The sequence below is a fragment of the Emydura macquarii genome, unplaced genomic scaffold (genome assembly GCF_026122565.2).
Source record: "Emydura macquarii macquarii isolate MOO-44397 ecotype Brisbane River unplaced genomic scaffold, CSIRO-AGI_Emac_v2 contig_2184, whole genome shotgun sequence".
NCBI classification, from domain to species: domain Eukaryota; kingdom Metazoa; phylum Chordata; order Testudines; family Chelidae; genus Emydura; species Emydura macquarii.
In genome coordinates this window covers 1,301,603-1,320,014 of record NW_027132321.1, presented here as the reverse complement: position 1 = coordinate 1,320,014, position 18,412 = coordinate 1,301,603, and the positions used below count along the sequence as shown (strand labels likewise).

The 18,412-nt window shown below is 46.1% G+C and overlaps 1 protein-coding gene across 4 annotated transcripts in view; it reads right to left on the bottom strand.

Annotated features, from left to right (window-relative positions):
* SLC16A1 (solute carrier family 16 member 1) overlaps window positions 1–18,412 on the bottom strand; it is a 33,093-nt gene that overhangs the window by 12,932 nt on the left and 1,749 nt on the right. For 2 of the 4 annotated variants that reach the window (XM_067558785.1, XM_067558786.1), the window contains exon 1: window positions 8,645–15,706. The exons of 1 other annotated variant lie outside the window; for it this stretch is intronic. The gene's annotated coding sequence lies outside the window, so the exon portion shown is untranslated. Of the gene's footprint in view, window positions 1–8,644; window positions 15,707–17,900; window positions 18,032–18,412 lie in introns of those variants that run through there. One more of the 4 variants, XM_067558784.1, reaches the window with a different exon arrangement.

The following is an 18,412-nucleotide window of genomic DNA, read 5'->3' as shown; positions in this document are numbered from 1 at the left end:
GGATTCAACAAGAATCAAGACCACCACCCACTGAAAATAAGATTTTCTGGAGTGACTAGTGATTATGGATGCCTGGGTTTTTGGATTCCCAACCTGAGACACCATGAATAGAGCAGATTTTTAGAAGGTGGGTGCTCAGCACTTACAGAGATTCAGGCTCCTGAGAGGTGTCTCAAGACAGTCACTCAAAAGATGCTTTTGAAAGGCTCTGCGAGAACGTATTTATAAGCAGTGAATTAAAAGCATAGATAACCCTTTGGTCAGCTTCCTTGCCGACTACGCATCAGTCTCATAGGTTTATTTAGGCTTGTTAAGCGGTGCTGTGTGATGGGCAGCATTGACTTGCTTCTGGAAAGTGCAGGGGTTGCACGTGCTGCTTGGTTATTGTAGAGCCATGGGATTTTGCAAGGAGCAGTGTTGTACAAACACAACCATGCACTGTCATTTGTTTTTTTAAAATGCCATGTCATGTGGAAGTTTGCCAATTAACTCTATTCTGGGGCTCCCAACCTAGGCAGCATCCTCTTCTCCTAGGCGTTAACATCCACATGGTCATGACACTTTCAGTAGCTCATCAGAATGCATGATCTATCACAGCTGGGGGACAAAGACAGGATTTATTTCAGCAGAAGTGGGGCAGCACCGGAAACGCAGACCAGAATTGAGAGATGCCCATCTTACAACAGAGAAGGACAATGTTATAGCAGCGGTCAGGGCAAGCTAGAAAGTGACTGGATTGTGAAATAATTTGGGAAGCTGGTTTTGTTTTCTCTAGGAAGTTAAGTGCACCCTGTTGACTAATATACGCTCGCTAACAAACATGCTGCTAATGCTACCTGCAATATATGTATTAAGCATTTAAAGCATTAACATAGTAGTTATATAGCGCAGATTGCCCTGTACCTCGACATTTATGCTAAGTATCCCATAATACTTTGCATTAGCTAAGTAAGCCTTGGCTTGAGTAGATAGGAAAACTGTCAGTCTCAGGACAGATTGCATCATAGCAAGAGGAAAGAGTTAACCACACAGATCTAGGAAGTGCCTTCACGCCCCTCAGGACCTGGAATGCATGTGCTCAGAACAGAGATAAAAGAGCACACCTTCTGCTAAGGTGAATGTACATCGCTGCATGGCACTGCTCTTCGGAAACCGGGATCATATAGACCCTTTTTCCTGTACCATATTAGTAAACCTGACTGGCGTTGGTTATTTGGTCTCTTGAGTGTATTTCATAACTAGGTAACAAAGCAAAGTATAATCAAGTAACCGTCTATACAATTTATCAACAAACCCTAGAGCCCTGCCGAAAAGGAGTTTGCTTTAGAAGTCAGTGCTGGACTCTCCTCTTATATTCATTAGCTCCGAAGAGGGTCATATTTTAACGCCATCAAGTAGGGGAAGTGGAAAGAGAGAGGAGAAATAATACCAATTTATTACAAACAGACACATCTCTCCTTGAACTAAGTGCCAGGTCAATGTTTCTATTCTGCTTGTGCGCAAAGCTGCCGCTGAAGGTCACGAAATGCAGCTAAACTTAGCAATGACTGATAACAATGGAAAGGTTCAATGGGTGCCTACATGCTTTCCACATAATTCATGGGGTTTGAATTCTTGTCTGCTTTGAGGCAGCTCATGTTGCAGCTTCGCTATAGGACATCCCATTACATATACCGCAGGGTGCTTTAACGTTTCATTTCACAGGCTGAAGCAACAAAGGGCTTTCAGAAGGATCTTCCAGTTAGTCTTTTGCATTTTCCATGCATTTGGCTCATCCTTCTCTCTCTCTCTTCTCTGGCCCACTGCTTAAATAAAGTTCCACTACATCACAACCCCCTTTTCTCTCTATTGGACAGGAGGGAATAAACAGCCTGGGAAGAAAGCGATATTGCCTGGTCTCCAGATCTGATCACAAATCTCAGCTGTTTGTTGTTTTTGGTAAAGCCCCAGCTCCTAGAATCACATAGTTACAAGAGTATCTCAATTTTCACTTTTTAAAGAAGTAAGTTTCTAAACATCCTGGTTACAGTGAAAAGCTTGACTGCGTGAAGCAAATTCATCCCAAAGGCTCAGAAACCAGCAAGCAAATACTCAGACTAGAATGTTTGGGTTTTTCTAAATAGCCTCATGATATTTTGGGGCCCGAGTCATGATTTTGCAGTGCTTGGGGTTGGCCATACTGAATAAATCCGCACCCATACCAACCTTAATTGTTATCTCAAACTAAACTGACTTGGGACTTAGAGATACTGTAAAGCCATAGCAACCCTAAATTATAGGCATAAGACAGTTTCCATTATAAGCCCAATACAGTCAAAGGAAAATAGTATTCAGACACATTTCTGTATCCCCAAACAGACTGAAGATCCCTGAAGATTTTCCCTTGGTCTTTTGTCACAGAGGAAGAGCTGTTCACAAATGACAGATTGCAGGGAGGGTGTCATGTGGAAGGTAGATCTCCGTCTGCAGGAAGGACATAGGGAACTGAGAGTAGTACTATTTCATATTATGAAATGGCCTTGTTTGGACTGAATGCCTCTCACCACGAGCAGCGGCTGAAGCAAAACTATCCCATAAGATCACACACAATTTGAGAGACAGCTGAATATTTGTGCTGACAAGAGCCTGACGTTTACAACTACAGGGCAGGGAGAGGATGGAAGAACTTGAAAGGGGCACATGAGCTAAGGGTAAATGCCGTCTGTTCATATGTTTATCAGTGCCACTTTATTTTGCACATGCTATATAACTATCACATGCTTAGCTGCAGTTATACTGACAGTTCAGAACAGCACCCAATACCTTCAGAATCAGGATACAGAGCAAGACAATGAATGCATCCCAGACAGTAACCACAAATTAGCCAGCCCGCCCCTTCAAATAACAGCTTGGCTACATAAAGCATAGCAGGAATTCCTACATGCCCATGGGACCTAGTAGGGATTTACGGTGTAATCTTGTGAGCACCTATCTCCCCACGCCACAATAAGATAGGCTCTTGAAAAGCACCCTGGAGGAAATTCAGAAGCATGTGCAGCTATGAGCAGGAAATAGAAGCTTCCTTAAAATCAGATAATTGCCAGCTGGCCCACCTGCCTTAGCACTTGTGCTGTCGCAAACCCAAAATACAGAACTATATCACTCACAACAACTGATCTCTCAGAAAAGGCGGCACCCCTCAGGCCTAGGAAGCTCTTCCGGGCAGGATAGCATACGGAGATTAATGAGACTCCAGGTATGCCTCAGATGCACAGAATCTATCCCTTGCTGAATAGTTATGCTCCACAATCTATTTTTTAAATGAAAGGAAAAGAAAGAAAATCATTTCTAATCTATGGTTACAGGGATGATCTTTTTCAAGGGTGACTGGATGTAAACAGATGTAGCATTGCCTTGCTGAGACTGGGCAGCCCGAAACAATGGCTCCAAGAGGCATAAACTGCCCTATTTGTAGCAATGCATTCATTCAACGGTACCTGGGAATTGATTAACTCGTGTATGACCATTCTAGTACAAACATCCAGCTAGTGAGCTTTTTCCAATGTCCTCCACTGCCAGGATGTCTGCCAGAGTGCCAAACGTCTCAAGTTCCCTTCCCCCAGCTGCCAAAACCTCCAGTAACTCCTACATCATCAATATGCGTCATACCAAAAACCGAAAGTGCAGGGCCAGTGCAAGAAACTAAATTTCACAGGAAGATAGAAGAGACCACTACACAGAACACATTGCTCCTGGTCAGACGTGGTCAATTAGAAACGGTTTTATTTAATCTAAATGAAGCAGATGCAGCATTTGCTGCCTGCAGTATCAGAAACCTGTTGCAGAATTTAGTCCAGCTGAGAGGTACCTTGGGAACACTGGCCAGGGCTCCTGAAAATCAAAAAACCTTCTGCCGATCACCCCAAGCACCATGAATGGTGATCGCTCTCATGTCATGTGGATCAGAATTAGAGACTCGGTTTCCAGATGCCCCCTAACACTAGTTCACACTCAGGCATTTGTGCCTGGACCCAGCATGCAGCAGCAGCAAGAGGAAACAAAGCACTGGAGACGGTTTTAATTAAACCTTTAAGACTGGTTTAGTCTGTTTGAGCCAGCCCCCACTCATTTCTTTTTTTGCTAGTACATTTAAACTGCTTTTTGGCCACCACCACATGACCCTCACGAGGGGACCCCCTCACACTGTAGCTCTGACAAAAGAATCATTTACCAGATACTTTCCCTAAATAAACCACATTAGCTGAACTATGCTCCCGAGCCCAAAGGAGTGTTTCTTCTCATTGTGTGTCAGGTGATGGCAGCAACCACTGAGCTCACTCAGCATAGTGGGAAAGTCACACAGATTGGGCCTTAATACAGATTAAAGCACACAAACACTTGGGAAAGCACTCAGGATTTACACAGATTTGTGGTGCACTTCTCCAGCAAAATGAGATGCTAGCAACAGACATGCGCGCTATTCAGACCAAACACTCACATGACCAGCAAGACACGCTTACAACCTGAGAGGAGATGAGAGGGTTAGACAAGGCCTGTGCAGGGTAAGTCCCAAATAAAACCACATCATCTCGGGCCCTTTTCACTCTCAATACCAGATAGTCCATAAGAATAGTTAACTACCTCTGTACCATTTAACAATTTCAATAGCATCTACACAATTTTTTTTTTAAGTTAACTTCACTTTCCAGCAGAGATTGCATGCACTGATTTCCAACTCTCTCTTACTTTTAGCGTCATGGTGAGCTTCCATAAGCTTCACTGAACTCCTCTTTCAGCTGCTGTTATCTCAAGACTCTGACTAGTCTGGTGGAACATTTGATGATGAGGCTACCAAGTCCTGAAAGGATTTTTTTCTTGAGAGAGATCAATCTTTCACCCACTCTAGGAAAACTTAGCTGACTGATCTTACTCAGACTTGGGTACATTTGTCTGCCCTTTCCCAGCAACCATCTCTCCCCTTTCCAGAACAAACTCAGGTTGCACCATTTGACGAGCTACAGAGATCATCTCTGTAGGCCATTTCTCCCTCCCAATTTAAATCTGAGGCCTGGTCTACACTTACCGCAAAATTCAGCAGCAGCTACGTAGAGTAGCTTGCGTATCTCCCGTTGACTTCCTAAATTCTAAATAGCGTGGCGTCCCCGTTATGCTGCGCCAATGGGAAATGCCCTCCCGTCGATGTCGTGTTACTCTTTTTCCAGGGGTGGATTTATTAAGTGGATTTCCGGATTGATTGAGCGAGTCTCCACTTCCATTCAATCAATCCTGAAAAAAATTGATCTGATGGTGGCAAATTTGCCGCCATCAGTGAAACATACCCTAAGTAAAGAGAGAATTACAAATTGCAATGCATTGCTAACACTCAATGGAAATTCCTGGATTGAAGTAGGAGTTTCACTAGAACTGAGATCACCAAGCAAGATTCGTAGCGTATAGGACCAGATGAGACCATTAGTGCTGATTTACGTTACCAAGTCGGCATGCTACAACATTTTCCCTCAAGCATTAAAAGTCCCTAAAACCACCAGTTTTAAAGGCTTCTCTCAACCATTTTTCAGATTTCATCTTTCCTATTTCTTTCCTACCCTCATATGGAAGATATTTCAGCCAAAGGAAAAAAACCACACCTAAAATAAGAAGTCAATTAAACATGAAACATTTCCCAAAAATCCAAGCAATAGTTATGACACTTTCAGTTCTGTTTTGGAAGAGTTGCTACGTGTCAGACGTGTTTGGAACTCAAATTCACAGCTGCCAGGCAGTTAGCTACAGATTGCCCTATTTAGGCATTCAAGTAGCCACATTTGCAGTAATTAAGACTGATGAGACCAAGCAACGACTGCAAGTATCCCATCTTCTATGTGTGTAAACTTTTTATAAATCCCAAGAATGAAGAGTAGCCGAAGGTGACTTCTCCTCCCTGCACCCACCTTTCCCTGTAGCAAATACTGGTAGAACAGAGCTAGACCGAATTCCCTTTCGGCACTGAGGGCTGTGGAATCTGGAAGCAAGGAGGTGTCTAGTCCCCTCATGGAGCTAGCACCAAGTCTTTTGGACTGGTATAGTCACCCCTTTTGTTTTATTTAGAGGTTTAAAAGCAGAATATCCAGGATGTTTGTTTATATCACGCAGTAAGTTACTGTGTATTGAAAAGCCCAACTTGGCAGAATTTCATAGCCAAAAACAGAAGCTCTCATTTAGAAAGCACTGCAAAATGCAATAAAATATTTCTGCAGCAAGCCCTTCACAAAATCTCCTTACAATGTCCCTTTCTGAAGGTCACGGTAGTGGCCTTCTCACAAGGAGGACCAGGAGGGAGTGCTCAAGGTGTGTGTTTTTTTGTTTGTTTTAATTTTCTGCATAAGACTGTAATCCTGCAAGCATACATCTGTTATCTTCCGAATCTGCTGAACTGTTAGAAGCCATCACTGTAGAATTTGGTACCCTGAGCAACTATCAGAGACCATCTATGAAGGCATTCAAGGAAGACTTCCCTCGTTGTCACTTGCAAACAATACAAAGAAAGCCTCAGGTGGGCATGACCCAAACCTTCGTTCTGAGTTCATCACCTGTGAGCTGGTACAGCATTCTAGCTACCCACCTTAGCAGATGCTCACACAGTATCCCACATTGCTTCTGAATAAGCAGCATGTTGTCGTCCTCTATGAAACTGAAAATAATTGCTTCCCCGATTTTCAGCACTGGTACAAGCTCTAGTCTAGACAAGACACAGGAATTTTTACCACCCTGTCACCCTACCCTGCTCTGATATGTCTGACCTGTCACTGACAATAAGTATGCAGTTGAACTGGTTCTGGTCACCAATCTGCATCAAATTCAGACAAACCACATTCAGCCCTATTTCAGAAACAGAGGCCAAGACTGCTTGGAGCATGGTTTAAGTAACACAGTAGCATGTCGCTAGACGCTGCCAAGCCTTTTTCTCCACGAGAGCTCCCACCAGTGGGAATTTTTCTTCCCAGAATTCCCTAGTGGAGATTCACCTGACTTTCATATGCTTACAGTGTTTGGACACAAGGGTTTCCCCTGTATTTTGTAGTACAGTCACACCAGAAGGCCCCAGCAAGCTGAGTGCTCCATAAGCACATCGCAAGAGACAGTCCTTGCGCCAAAGTGCGTATGATATAAACCCACAAGTCCGACAGAAGGGAAGTGACTGGTCCAACGGCACACGTTGCACTGGCAGTCAGGAGTTATCGGAGGTTTCCCCGGGGCTCTTGTGGCACTCCCTGCAAAGTATAACCCAGTTCTCACTGCCTACACTTCAGAGGAAACTAGAAAAACCCACAGCCATTGAATCAAGGATTACCTGCCATTCCTAATAAAGCCAAACGTGGTGTTCTTCTTCCCCGGGGCCATAAGATCCAGCGTGCCATTTACCCTTAGCGAAGCCACGGTCAGAGTTCTGAAATAAACTCCCAACCAGCAAGCTTTTATCAGGCTTTGTTTATGTTTGTCTGTCTTTCCCACTGATTATGTCCTCATGCATTTGAGAAATATTTTGCTTCTTCCCTGCTGCTGCAGAAGCCAATCCAGCTGCCTTCTGTTTAACTTAATCTGTGCAATAGCCTCATGGCATCTAGAGGTCTAGCAACAGGTGATCTGTACATAACACCGGTAAATATGGGCATTCGCAGAAGCGTGGCCGTCTCCACGAGCCTAGCTCTGCTTTCCATTCAGAGCCTTGCCTTGCCCTGTATGAAGAGGCAAAGTGTAGTGTTTAATTTGCTCCTTAAGAACAGCACCAGGAGCTCGACAGGCAGAGTCAGTCTTTTGGAAGAGGAGCACATGAAAATGCAACGCGTTTAAGCTTCTGCTTCTTTCCTGCGGCTCAGTGCATGCTCCTTGTATAGCATTGTAAAAGCACTCCCATTCTTCCACGGGAGCCAGATGCAGCAGGCCTCTCTAACAGCCCAACTCAGACACTTTGGTCCTGCTGTAATCGTTACCCTTTACCACACACACTCTCCCCTCCCGTCCCTTCCCTTCCCCCCCAACTCACCCACCCCTCATCCTCATCTCCTCCTCCCCCTCCCTCTCCCCCCGTGAGAGGTTGGGAGAGGGTGAATCAGTCCAATAGCCTCCCTGGATCATAAACTGCTAGTCTCTATCATGCCCACTCCTCCCACGCGCCCAACGCTTTCCCCAAGAAAAAGCCTGCACCCACTGCAGTGTCTCCTGTGAGAATGGAAACAGTCCTACTGAGCACTGATCCAAAGCCATTATGTTTCACAGCAGTAAGGCTTGGAGCTAATACAGAGGCTCTGCTCAGGGGCGTGTGGTTGTGCAATGGTTGTCATTAGCAGTTACAAAACAGTGACATCAGAGATCAGACAAGAAATAAGTGAGCTACAGGAAATGCTACTCTGTGGTCACTTGTTAAATACCGGATTTTCTAATCACTGTATCCATTCTACAATGCCATCCCAATTCTAGCAGAAGGTAAAGCGCTTGCCCTCACATCACCTCTGCACCACGAGGTCAGGTTACATAGCTGCCTGTCATCCAGCCAGTACACTTCACAAATCAAGGGGTAGCGTTACATCGAACAAGTTCGGTTGGGAATTCTGCCCCCAGCCATTAGCTAGGTCTGGAAGAACTCTAAGAGAGTGGATTTACTTACTGGTGTGCAACAAGAGGTGTGCGCTTGTCCCTGAGCCAGTCACAGGCCTTTCTTCCAGCTGGGAGCTGGTTCATGAGATACACTTTATTGTTGCAAACTCAGTAGCCTTTGCCTGGCAGGAATGAGTTGAACACTGCAAGATAATAAACACCAAGTTTTCTGTTTTTAAGCTGATTTAGAGAATTAGGTTGGGGGTGAAAGTCCACGCCGTACCCCTAGCTGGGGCTTTAGCCCGGCGGCACGTGACCCACCAGGGCTTTGCACTACACAATAGCCAATTGAGGACCAGCTGGGCTCCACTGTTTGTGCAAGGGGGGAGTTCAGGTCAACAACAGGCATTCAGGGAACTTAAGGACATCAACCCACGGAAAGAGCTGCAGACAACACTCATTGTTTCATGCTATCAACAGTTTAGTTTGTCTCACAAGTAAACAGCAGTATCATGACACATGACCACTCACACACACACGTACACACACACACCCCAGCGAGGCCTGTTATTGTATTAAGAATAGTCAGCATCTCGAGATCCACTCTTTGACCCAGACTTTGATAGCAGACTGGTAGATGCCCAAAGGCAGCACCCAAAACTCATAGAACAGACCCGATGGCAGCTGTGATACTCCTTGATCAAAGCAATCAGAAGGACAGGCTGAGACTCCATGTGGTCAGTGACGGATTCCATACACTATTGCACAGGCACTGTCTGTGATGGGACTGGAGGAAGCACAGAAAACAGGGGAGGAGGCGGTCTCACAAGAGCATGAGATTTATTATATTTAAGCATCTGCTCCCTGCAGAGACGCCCCTTTGCTCACACACCTTGTGATGCTGGTTCAGAAGAATCTTGTAGACCAGGGAGACAGGCTCAGGTCCCCCTGGCAGCGGGGATGGGGGAAGGGAAGGGTTAGACTACTGACCCTTGCGGTCCCTTCTAGCCCGATGATTCTGTGACATGGCCAATGGGCACCCTTTGTGTGCCAAGTGTTTGGTGACCCAGCAAATACAGCCAACACCGTCAACGTGAACCATAACCTGCCAATCCTTCATTCCAGACAGGTGAAGAGTCCATCCCTTTTGCTCTGTTACCTAGTTCTTTAATATGAGCAAGTTTGCAACAGGATTTTAAGCGCACCAGAAGATGTGGAGATGAAACACACTTTTATTTCCTTTCTTAAGGCCAAGATATTTCCTGCTTACAATGATTTTCCTGGAGTCACCTAGACCAATTTGCCTTCTAGCTAAGGGGGGACTAGAGTGCACGAGACAATACTCTGAGGTTACCTGATATCAGTACATAGAAAGTTCAGGGGTTGTAGATGAAATTGCTGGTAAGGTTGCACAGAAAAAAGTGAGGGGCTAATAGCAGAGACTTCACATCAGACCATAGAAGCTTAAACAGCACAAAGACAAAAGTTTCCTATTAAGTAAATGATCTTTAACGTATGTCCAAGCCAGGAACAGGAATCAAATCACACAGTGAAGGGCAATAAATATCCTCAGGATTTTAAATTACAACCTCAGAAACACTAAAAAATACCACTACTAGGGGGAATAGAGTCCCCAGTTCAAACTGCAGAGCTTTCTAAAGTAACTACATGAGGCCTTCCATTTAATTACTGTATTTAACAAGCGTAGAGCCAGACCTCTGCAAAGCAGACATAATCAAAGACTTGTATTCCCTGCAGTAGGTCAGTTATAATACCAAGGTATTCATGATGGGCTGCAGGGTACTGGTGAGGTATCCACCAAATATGGCATGGAAAAAGTGACATGTCTGTGCCTCAGCTCCGGACAGATTGTTTTGCTCCTTGACTTTGTAGCATGCCTAGTGCAGTTCCTTCCCTTTCACACAGCACTGGAGCTGATCCCTGTTGTACCTCTTTGCCTGAATCCCCCATGCAATTTGTTCACAGATGTTCACATTTCTGTAACTGGTCCATAGCTGTGCCTCTTTTGTGCCTCTTTTGGGGCTATGGGGAGGAGATCCAGTACATCCTGCCTGCCCTGCACTGGAGCATGTCTAGTGCCTGGAGCCAGTGTGGTCGGTGGGGCAGCTGCACACAACAAAGGAGTGGTTGCCGAGCTGGGCAGTTAGGAAAAGGCATTTCAAAAATACGTGGGAGATTTTAAGGGGATGGGGATGGTTTCCAGACTCTGTGACCCTGGGTCAGTGGCATTCACAATACAGAGCAGAGCAGTCACTATTGCAGAGAATGGGCGTTGTGGGACAGCTGCTGGAGGAACATTTGTGTCGACACACACTGCTTCAAGCTCAGTAGGTCGACCATGGCTCCTTGCCACTCAGGGAGATGGTTTTCCTGTGTCACTGTAACGGGACACTTACATCAACAGGAGACAAATTTTAGTGCAGGCACATGCACAAATAGGTCAATCCCAGGCCAGTTACCACTGAAACAACTCTGTAGTACAGATGAGGCTTTAGACTACCAGGGACTGTTTTAAAGGCATTTATATGACTAAGTTTGAACAGAAACGACTCCATGTGTTAAATATAACCCTGCACACATCAGCTTTGGATATAGCAATTATACTCTGCCAGCTTCTAAATGGTACTTTTCATAAATGAGTCATCCTGACAGTGGTGGGAAGAGACTCACATTTATGTGTAAAGCTACTCAATATAAGCTGGTTTCATGGAGGGAGGAGGAGGAAAAATCATAAAAGCTGCAAATGCAACCATAAAACGAGTGCCATAATGTTTAATTAGATTCTATTTGCAGAGGAATCTCTCATTAGCCTACATGCAGTTTTTCAAAAAGACTCATAAGAGCATGTGGCATTAAGTTGAGCAAGTTTTCAGTCCTGTACATGTTGCTGGATATTTTCCACTTTAGCTGCCAGATAAGTCAGCACAAATTTGGAATCAAAGTTCAGCAAAAGGGGCATAAGCAAGCAAGCTTCTTTTACCACCAGGATCAGGAATCCACTCCCAGTGAAACAAGTTTGATGCTCTCAGTCCAGTCCTAAGGGGCCAGGACAAGTCAAGGTCAAGTCCAGGGCACCATAGGGAAGCACATAACACAGTTGCCCAATGCAACTGGTCTGTAGATTTAAATTTTAAGTCAGCTATCCAGTTATTTAGATGTCAATCATGAGACAAACCCCCAAAAATGAGAGCAAAATAGAATTCTCCTCTTTTATGCTGTCAGAGGTCTAAATTACAGACAGCCCATCGCAAGTACCAGGCATTCAGAACCAAAACTGGCACTATCTTCCATCCATCCTCCCACTTCATACTGTGCCCAGACAGTAGGAAGCCTCACATACCAGGTGTCTTGCAATAATAAGGAACAAAAGCAGACAAGAATACAGACAGCCTGCACTGAACTGCCTGCCTTTTTTGTTGGTTTATAAAGAGAGTAATTTAGCACAAATAAGCGACTCATATTTATATAAGACATGTTCAAGTACATAGAGGCAGCAATTAAAGTAAAATTCATGTTTTACTTTCATTAGATTTAAGGTGTCTATGATGCAACCATTGGGGGAAAAAAAGCTATTTTCATCACCATTTTCTGTGAAGTAGCTTGATCAAAGTTCAGAGTGATCAACTAGGACTGGCATAAGGAGATGAATAGTCACACCAAATCTGAGGTGGTAAGGAAGGGTGGTAGAAACATTTAAAGAGCAGCTGGATCTCAATGGAACTGCTCCACACGGTCATCCAGCGTATTTGTTGCCCCTAGGGAAGGCAAATTTAATACAGCAATGAGAACTAGCACCCAGTTTCCTGTAGCTTCCCTATCTGTCAGTATCCACCTGCTATCTCTTGTCATGTACTGAGATCGTAAACTCTCTGGGGCAGGGATAGTCTTTGTTATGTTTGTACAGTGCCTAGAGCAGAGGGGTCCTTGTCCATGACTGCAGCACATAGGCACTGCTGCAATACAAATAAAAATATAGCAGTGGCAAGCGGGTCATAAGAGACACAGATGAATTGAGAAATGGGACAACTAAAATGTATTTGTACAGTTTACAAAAGAGTTACACTTCTGAAACTTGGCTCCTGATTCTGGCTCCTCATCCACATTATTCCAAGTTTATGAACTGTTTGCCAGCTACAGCAATATACTTTCTCAGATTAAGGCCAGAACGGAACCATTGTGCAAGAGATCAGACGAGAGGAGCATAACACAGGTCATAGAATTCCACCCAATAATCCTTATATCCAGTCCAATAATCCGTGGCTGAACCAGAGCACGTCTGTCAGAAAGATATCCAATCTTGTTTTAAAAATGGCAAGTGATGGAGAAGCCAACAAATCTGTTGGTAAATTGTTCCACTGGTTAATTACTCTGACTGTTAAAAATGCAAGCCTTATAAGGCTGAGGAGTTCTTTGAGTTATGGAGGTCCACTGGAAAGAAGCCAGCCAGTTCACACACTAGTCAACATCAAACCAGATAGATCTCCCCTCCTTGTATTCTCTTCCCATGCAAACTTTTATTACTTTCTAGCATTTTCAGTGTCAAGACTGTAAAATGGCACAAGGGCACTAAAAGAAAAAAAAATCAAGTGCAATTAGGTCTGAATGATAAAGCTCAGTATTTGTTTAGGACAATTCAGGTAACTCTGTCTTGATCTTTACAATTCAGCCTTGTCCATTTAGCTAACACTTGAAATTTGTCAGTCACAAAAAACAGATTACTCTGAAGTACCAGTTCTTTATATTACCAAGTTAAAAGTGTACCAATTCTTACAGTGTAACAGACAGAGAAGTTTGAAGTCTCTGAATGTAGTTTTAAAAGTTGTGGTAAGTCACTTTGAAGCCATTTTTTTACTTTTACTGTATGTAGAAGCTTAAGACATAGGCTGGAAACTAAGAAAATGAAGGCCTACGTGCTCTTTGATAAGAAGAATTTTTTTATCCTAACAGCCTATGCAATAGTGCATGCCCATCAGACATCCTGTTGTGTTAAAAACAAATACTATGAGACCTTCTTAGTGAGTACTGATTTAGTTCAAACTCTTTATTTAGGCTACAATGGCCTGGTTTCAGGATTATGGAGCACCTGCCATTCAGAGAAATCCTGAAGCTCAGCAACTTTTACATAAATAAATAAATCCGGCCACAAGTTTTAGCACAGAGAGCACATGTGAGTGCAAAGCACCAGTTAAACTCTGTCTGTACAGTAACAACAGAAAGTTTCTATGCTACTCCACAGGCTGTTCCAGTACAGAATGAGGCACAGAGTGCAACTTGTTAGGACAATCGCCAATGACATTTTTGTGGGCATGAGAGCAAATGGACTGGTTTCTAAAAGAGTGCCACTCATTCCTTATACAAGGTATTAAGATACAACTCACCTAAAAGGACACACACCTGACAAGCCCTGGTCAGTTTAGGTTTCAGCAGGCATTTTATTTGGAGGGGTTGAGCTCTCAGACCATAACATAAGCAAAAGTGCTGCTGTGATATGTTAGTGTCAGTAAGTTTGTTTAAATTAAACTAGCAAGGCTACTCCATCTTCTAAAGCATAAAACCCCAGAAAAGGTAAACCAGCAATACTCTCCTTCTTTTGGTACAGGGAATCAAGCAAGCTATTGGCAATGTTATTTTGGGTACGAATGACACACCTAGAAGCACAAGAATGAAGGATACCTGAAGAGCACAAATAAAGTTTGCTTATATTGTGCAGACCCACTCCTAACTGGAGTTAGGTCAGTGTATTCCCCTTACTGATAGACACCCAGCATTAGTCACTAAGCAAAGTATGTCACATTTACTGGCCTATGTCTGGAGTACTGTGCCCTGGATTGCATCACAGCCGGGAGACAGTGTCAAACATTGCTACCAACAACTCACAGATTGACAAGAACATGAACAGCTGAAGTGCCCCTCCAGAGCAAGGTCTTGTGCCATTGAGACAACAAATAGTAACTACCTTATATTGCAGTATTATATTAATAGATCAGATACCAGCACATGGTTAAATGCAAGAGATCAATAAGCAGGACACACTCTGCATTTCAGGATATGTCTGACAGCGGAAGTTTAAGAGCATCTCCAACTTCCTCCAAGGAATTCTTCAAAGTATTTCATTCATTCTCTTCATTTGCAAGAACCCTCTAGTAGCTAAATTCACAAGTCCCCAATGACACAGTTTGCCCTCACTTGTCCACCCATCCTTACAGCTGCAGTGACTGCCTTGAAATATGGCACCATTCCTGCACCTCATCAGCAGGTGTGAAAGGGGCGTATGAGAAAGGAGAAGTTCAGAGAGAAGCAAGCAGTGGTCCCACAATGATACATACAACATCCATCAAGAAAAATCATCACCTTAATCCCAGTCTCGTTGTGCTACGACCATAAGGTTAATCAGTAATATTACTGAGTGAGGCTTGTTTTGGCATTGAAATCCCTCACACTGGAGACTCCAATGCTGCAACAGGAGCTACCACACAGATCACACACACACACACACACACACAAAATTCTGTTCACAGGAAGTGGCCAGCCAGGTATCCCCCTTTGTTATTGTTGTAGATATTTGTTTAATAAGTGTCTTCTCCCTTCCAGCCCCCAACAATCCTTCAGCTGCTAAATCATAATCTTGAGTTTGACTGGCATCTTACCTGGAAAGAAAGTGACATCCAAGTCATCAGGATGACTCCACTGTGGGATGGCACAGAAAGGAAGTGAAAAAGTGTTTCTGCTCCTTCCTAGCATAGTTATAAGGCCTCATCTATGCTACAGGAGCTATGGTGGCATAGCTACTGTGCCACTGAAACCCCACAGCGTAGGCACAGACTAGAGCAGTGGTTACCAAACTTCTCGGGTCACGCCCCCCCTTACCTGGTCCACAACCCCACAGGAACTGCAATCAGTAGCCAGGGCCAGGAGCAAGGCCAAAGCCGCAATTGGGGGCTGGGGTGGACGTTGGAGCTGCAGCAGTGGGGCCTGGGGCTGCAACCATGGGGCTGGGTGGTCGATTCTCACCACCCCTGTGGGGGCTGGCCCAGGTCCCACCGTGCCCCCCAAAATTCCTCTGCATCGCTCCCAGGGGGGCATGCCCCACAGTTTGGGGACCTCTGGAGTACAGCAACAGAAGAGATTCCCCCCCCCCCCTTCGCTGGAGGAACTCCACCACCCCAAACAACGGTAGCTGGGATGGTGGAAGCATACTTCCATTGACCAACTTGCATCTACACCTGTGGTTAGGTCCAAACAGCTACGGTGCTTGGGGGTGTGAATTGTCCACACCCTTGAGCATTGTACCTATATCAAGCTAAGGTGTAAGTGCAAACCAGGCCTAAGTCAGGGTGACAGAAAAAAATCATAACAAAGCTTGTATGTTTAAAAATTTGAAAGATTTTTTTAGTCTGAAAGAAGGGAAGAAATCAGGGAGCGGCAAAACAGCACAATAAATGCCTCAGGATGCAAGTGCGTTGAGCCTCCAAACTACCTAGCAGATTTTAAAATGAATTTAGCAGATGAACAGAGTATAGCAAGTCAGGGTACAGTAAGCAAATCCAGAGCTGAACTCTATCATAAGTAGAGATGATTCCATAGAGGTATCATTTTTTCCTGTATCTCTTCCCCTTTTAAAAATGAACATCCTTATTAGATGCAGCCTCCTAAGTAAACTAGATACTAAGGAACAAAAGCCCTATTTTTATGCAAGTGATAAAAGTTATTTTACTTCCGTAGTACTTTTCAGAGGATCTGAAAGGATTTTATGATAATTAAGCCTTAGTACCTCTGATGTAGACAAGTATTATCCCCAAATGGAGGAAAATGAAGCACCCAGAGGTTAATCAACTTGCCTACAGTTGCTACAAAGCAAGTCAGGAATAGAACCCAGAACTCTGTTCGGTGAACTAACTGCTAATCCATGCTTACTACTGAAGAAAGCAACAAAGAAAATACGATTTCAGCAGCATGGTTTCTAAGCAGGAAATGTTTTCAGAGTTTGTCAGGAAGTGTCAGTACCTCTAAGGCTCAGACAGTCACAGAACTGAAGATGCACTAGACATACATATCCTTTCCAAAAGATAAATGGAAAAACTTGATTTGACCCAACCAAGAGCATATCCCTTGCAGGGATCAAGAACCTATTCTAAGAAGAGCCACATTAGTGATTTTGAAGCTAGCATGGCTTTGCAGCCCGGAATCACAACTCCTTTCCTAGGGGAACACCAACAATGCACCAAAAAAAGTGAGATTTGCCTCCTAGAAACTTTGACATGTATCAAGGGCTGAAACTGTATTTTATGCTTTTCAACCCAGTGAGCACATCTGTGCCGAAGAGAGAGTCATCCACAGCCAAATAAGCTGTCTACATTTAAAAAAACAGTTTAATGATAGTATAATGCACCAGATGAAACAGCCCTGAGAACAGAAATGCTCTGTTCCTGTCCATATGTAGCAAAGGTACAGCGTGGGAAGCATCAGCACAAGCATCCATCCCACGCACAATGCCCTCTAGGGACTTATTCCCTGAATCCTCCCGGACGAGCCAGTCCCCCAGCCCGGGGCGGTAATGGAATCAGTACTGTAGAGGCAAAAGGCCCCGTATTATCCCACCCCCATGAACCAGCACCAATTCCAAGCGATTCCTTCGCGGCTCCACGAGCCCTGGGAGCTACTTAGTGCCCTTGAGCTGGGACTAGCGAACTGAGGCCCTAGAGAAGAAAGGCCACGTGTTAGGTGCAGAGAGCAAGCATCAGTGACAGAGATCCTCATCCGTGGGCCAGCCTGAGGAGGACTGCCCCACGCCACTGGGCACCCCGAGCCGCCAGCGAGCCCTTACCCAGCCAGATCCCCACAGCCCTCAGTGCCCGGACCCCTATCACCACCACCCCGGCTTCACGAGCCCTCCCCACACCCAGCCCTACAAGGCTCCTCTGACTCCCACATCAGGCTCCGCCACCCCCAGGAACTGCCCCCAACCCCAGGCTTTGCTACCCTCTCCCACTCTCTCACCCCACCCCCGACACCATGCACCCCAGAGCCCTCGGACCCTCTCACCCCATTGCTGATCACTCTCCGGCCATCCCCATGTCTGATTGCATCAGCCCCATCCCCCCCGGCCGGCCCCAGCAACCCCCCCCCGGCCGGCCCCAGCAACCCCCTCCTCCTCACCCCCCGGCCGACCCCAGCAACCCCCTCCTCCTCCTCCCCCCAACTCCAGTCTTTGCAACCCCTCACCCCCTTCAGCGCTCACTCGCCTGTCGCCCCACAGCGGCCCCGATCCCCGCCACGTGGGGCGGCGCGGCCCGGCCCGGCCCTACCAGAGCAGGCGGCGCGGCGCGCTGCCAGGGGCCGCGCGAGTCTCTCAGTCTCACACAGTCACACACCGCCGCCGGCCCGGCCGCTCCGCTGCTCCCCCGTCCCGCTGTGAGTCGCAGCAGCCCGCCCCAGTCCCGGAGAAGGGGCCGGGCCGGCCCGGCGGGGCGGAGCGGAGCGGGGCGGGCGGCGGGCGGGGCCTGCCCCCTGGGCCGCGGCGCTGTGTGGCTGGCGGGGGCGGGCCGGGCCGGGGCGCTGTGACCGGGGGCGCAGGATCTCCGCGGGGGCCGAGGCGCGGTGGCGGTGGCAGGGCAGGCTCCTGTCGAGCCGGAGTGGCGCCCAGCGCTAGGTGCGGCCCCTCAGCGGCCCACGCACCTGTCCCCCGTTCCCCCCCCGGCTGGCGATGGCTCGGGGCCCCATGGCAAGCCCGGCTCTCAGAGCGGCCGGCGGGTGTCGGGGCTGGCCCCAGAGCAGCGCTGTGGCGGGTGAACGGTCGCGGGGTTGGTGTGCTCGAGCT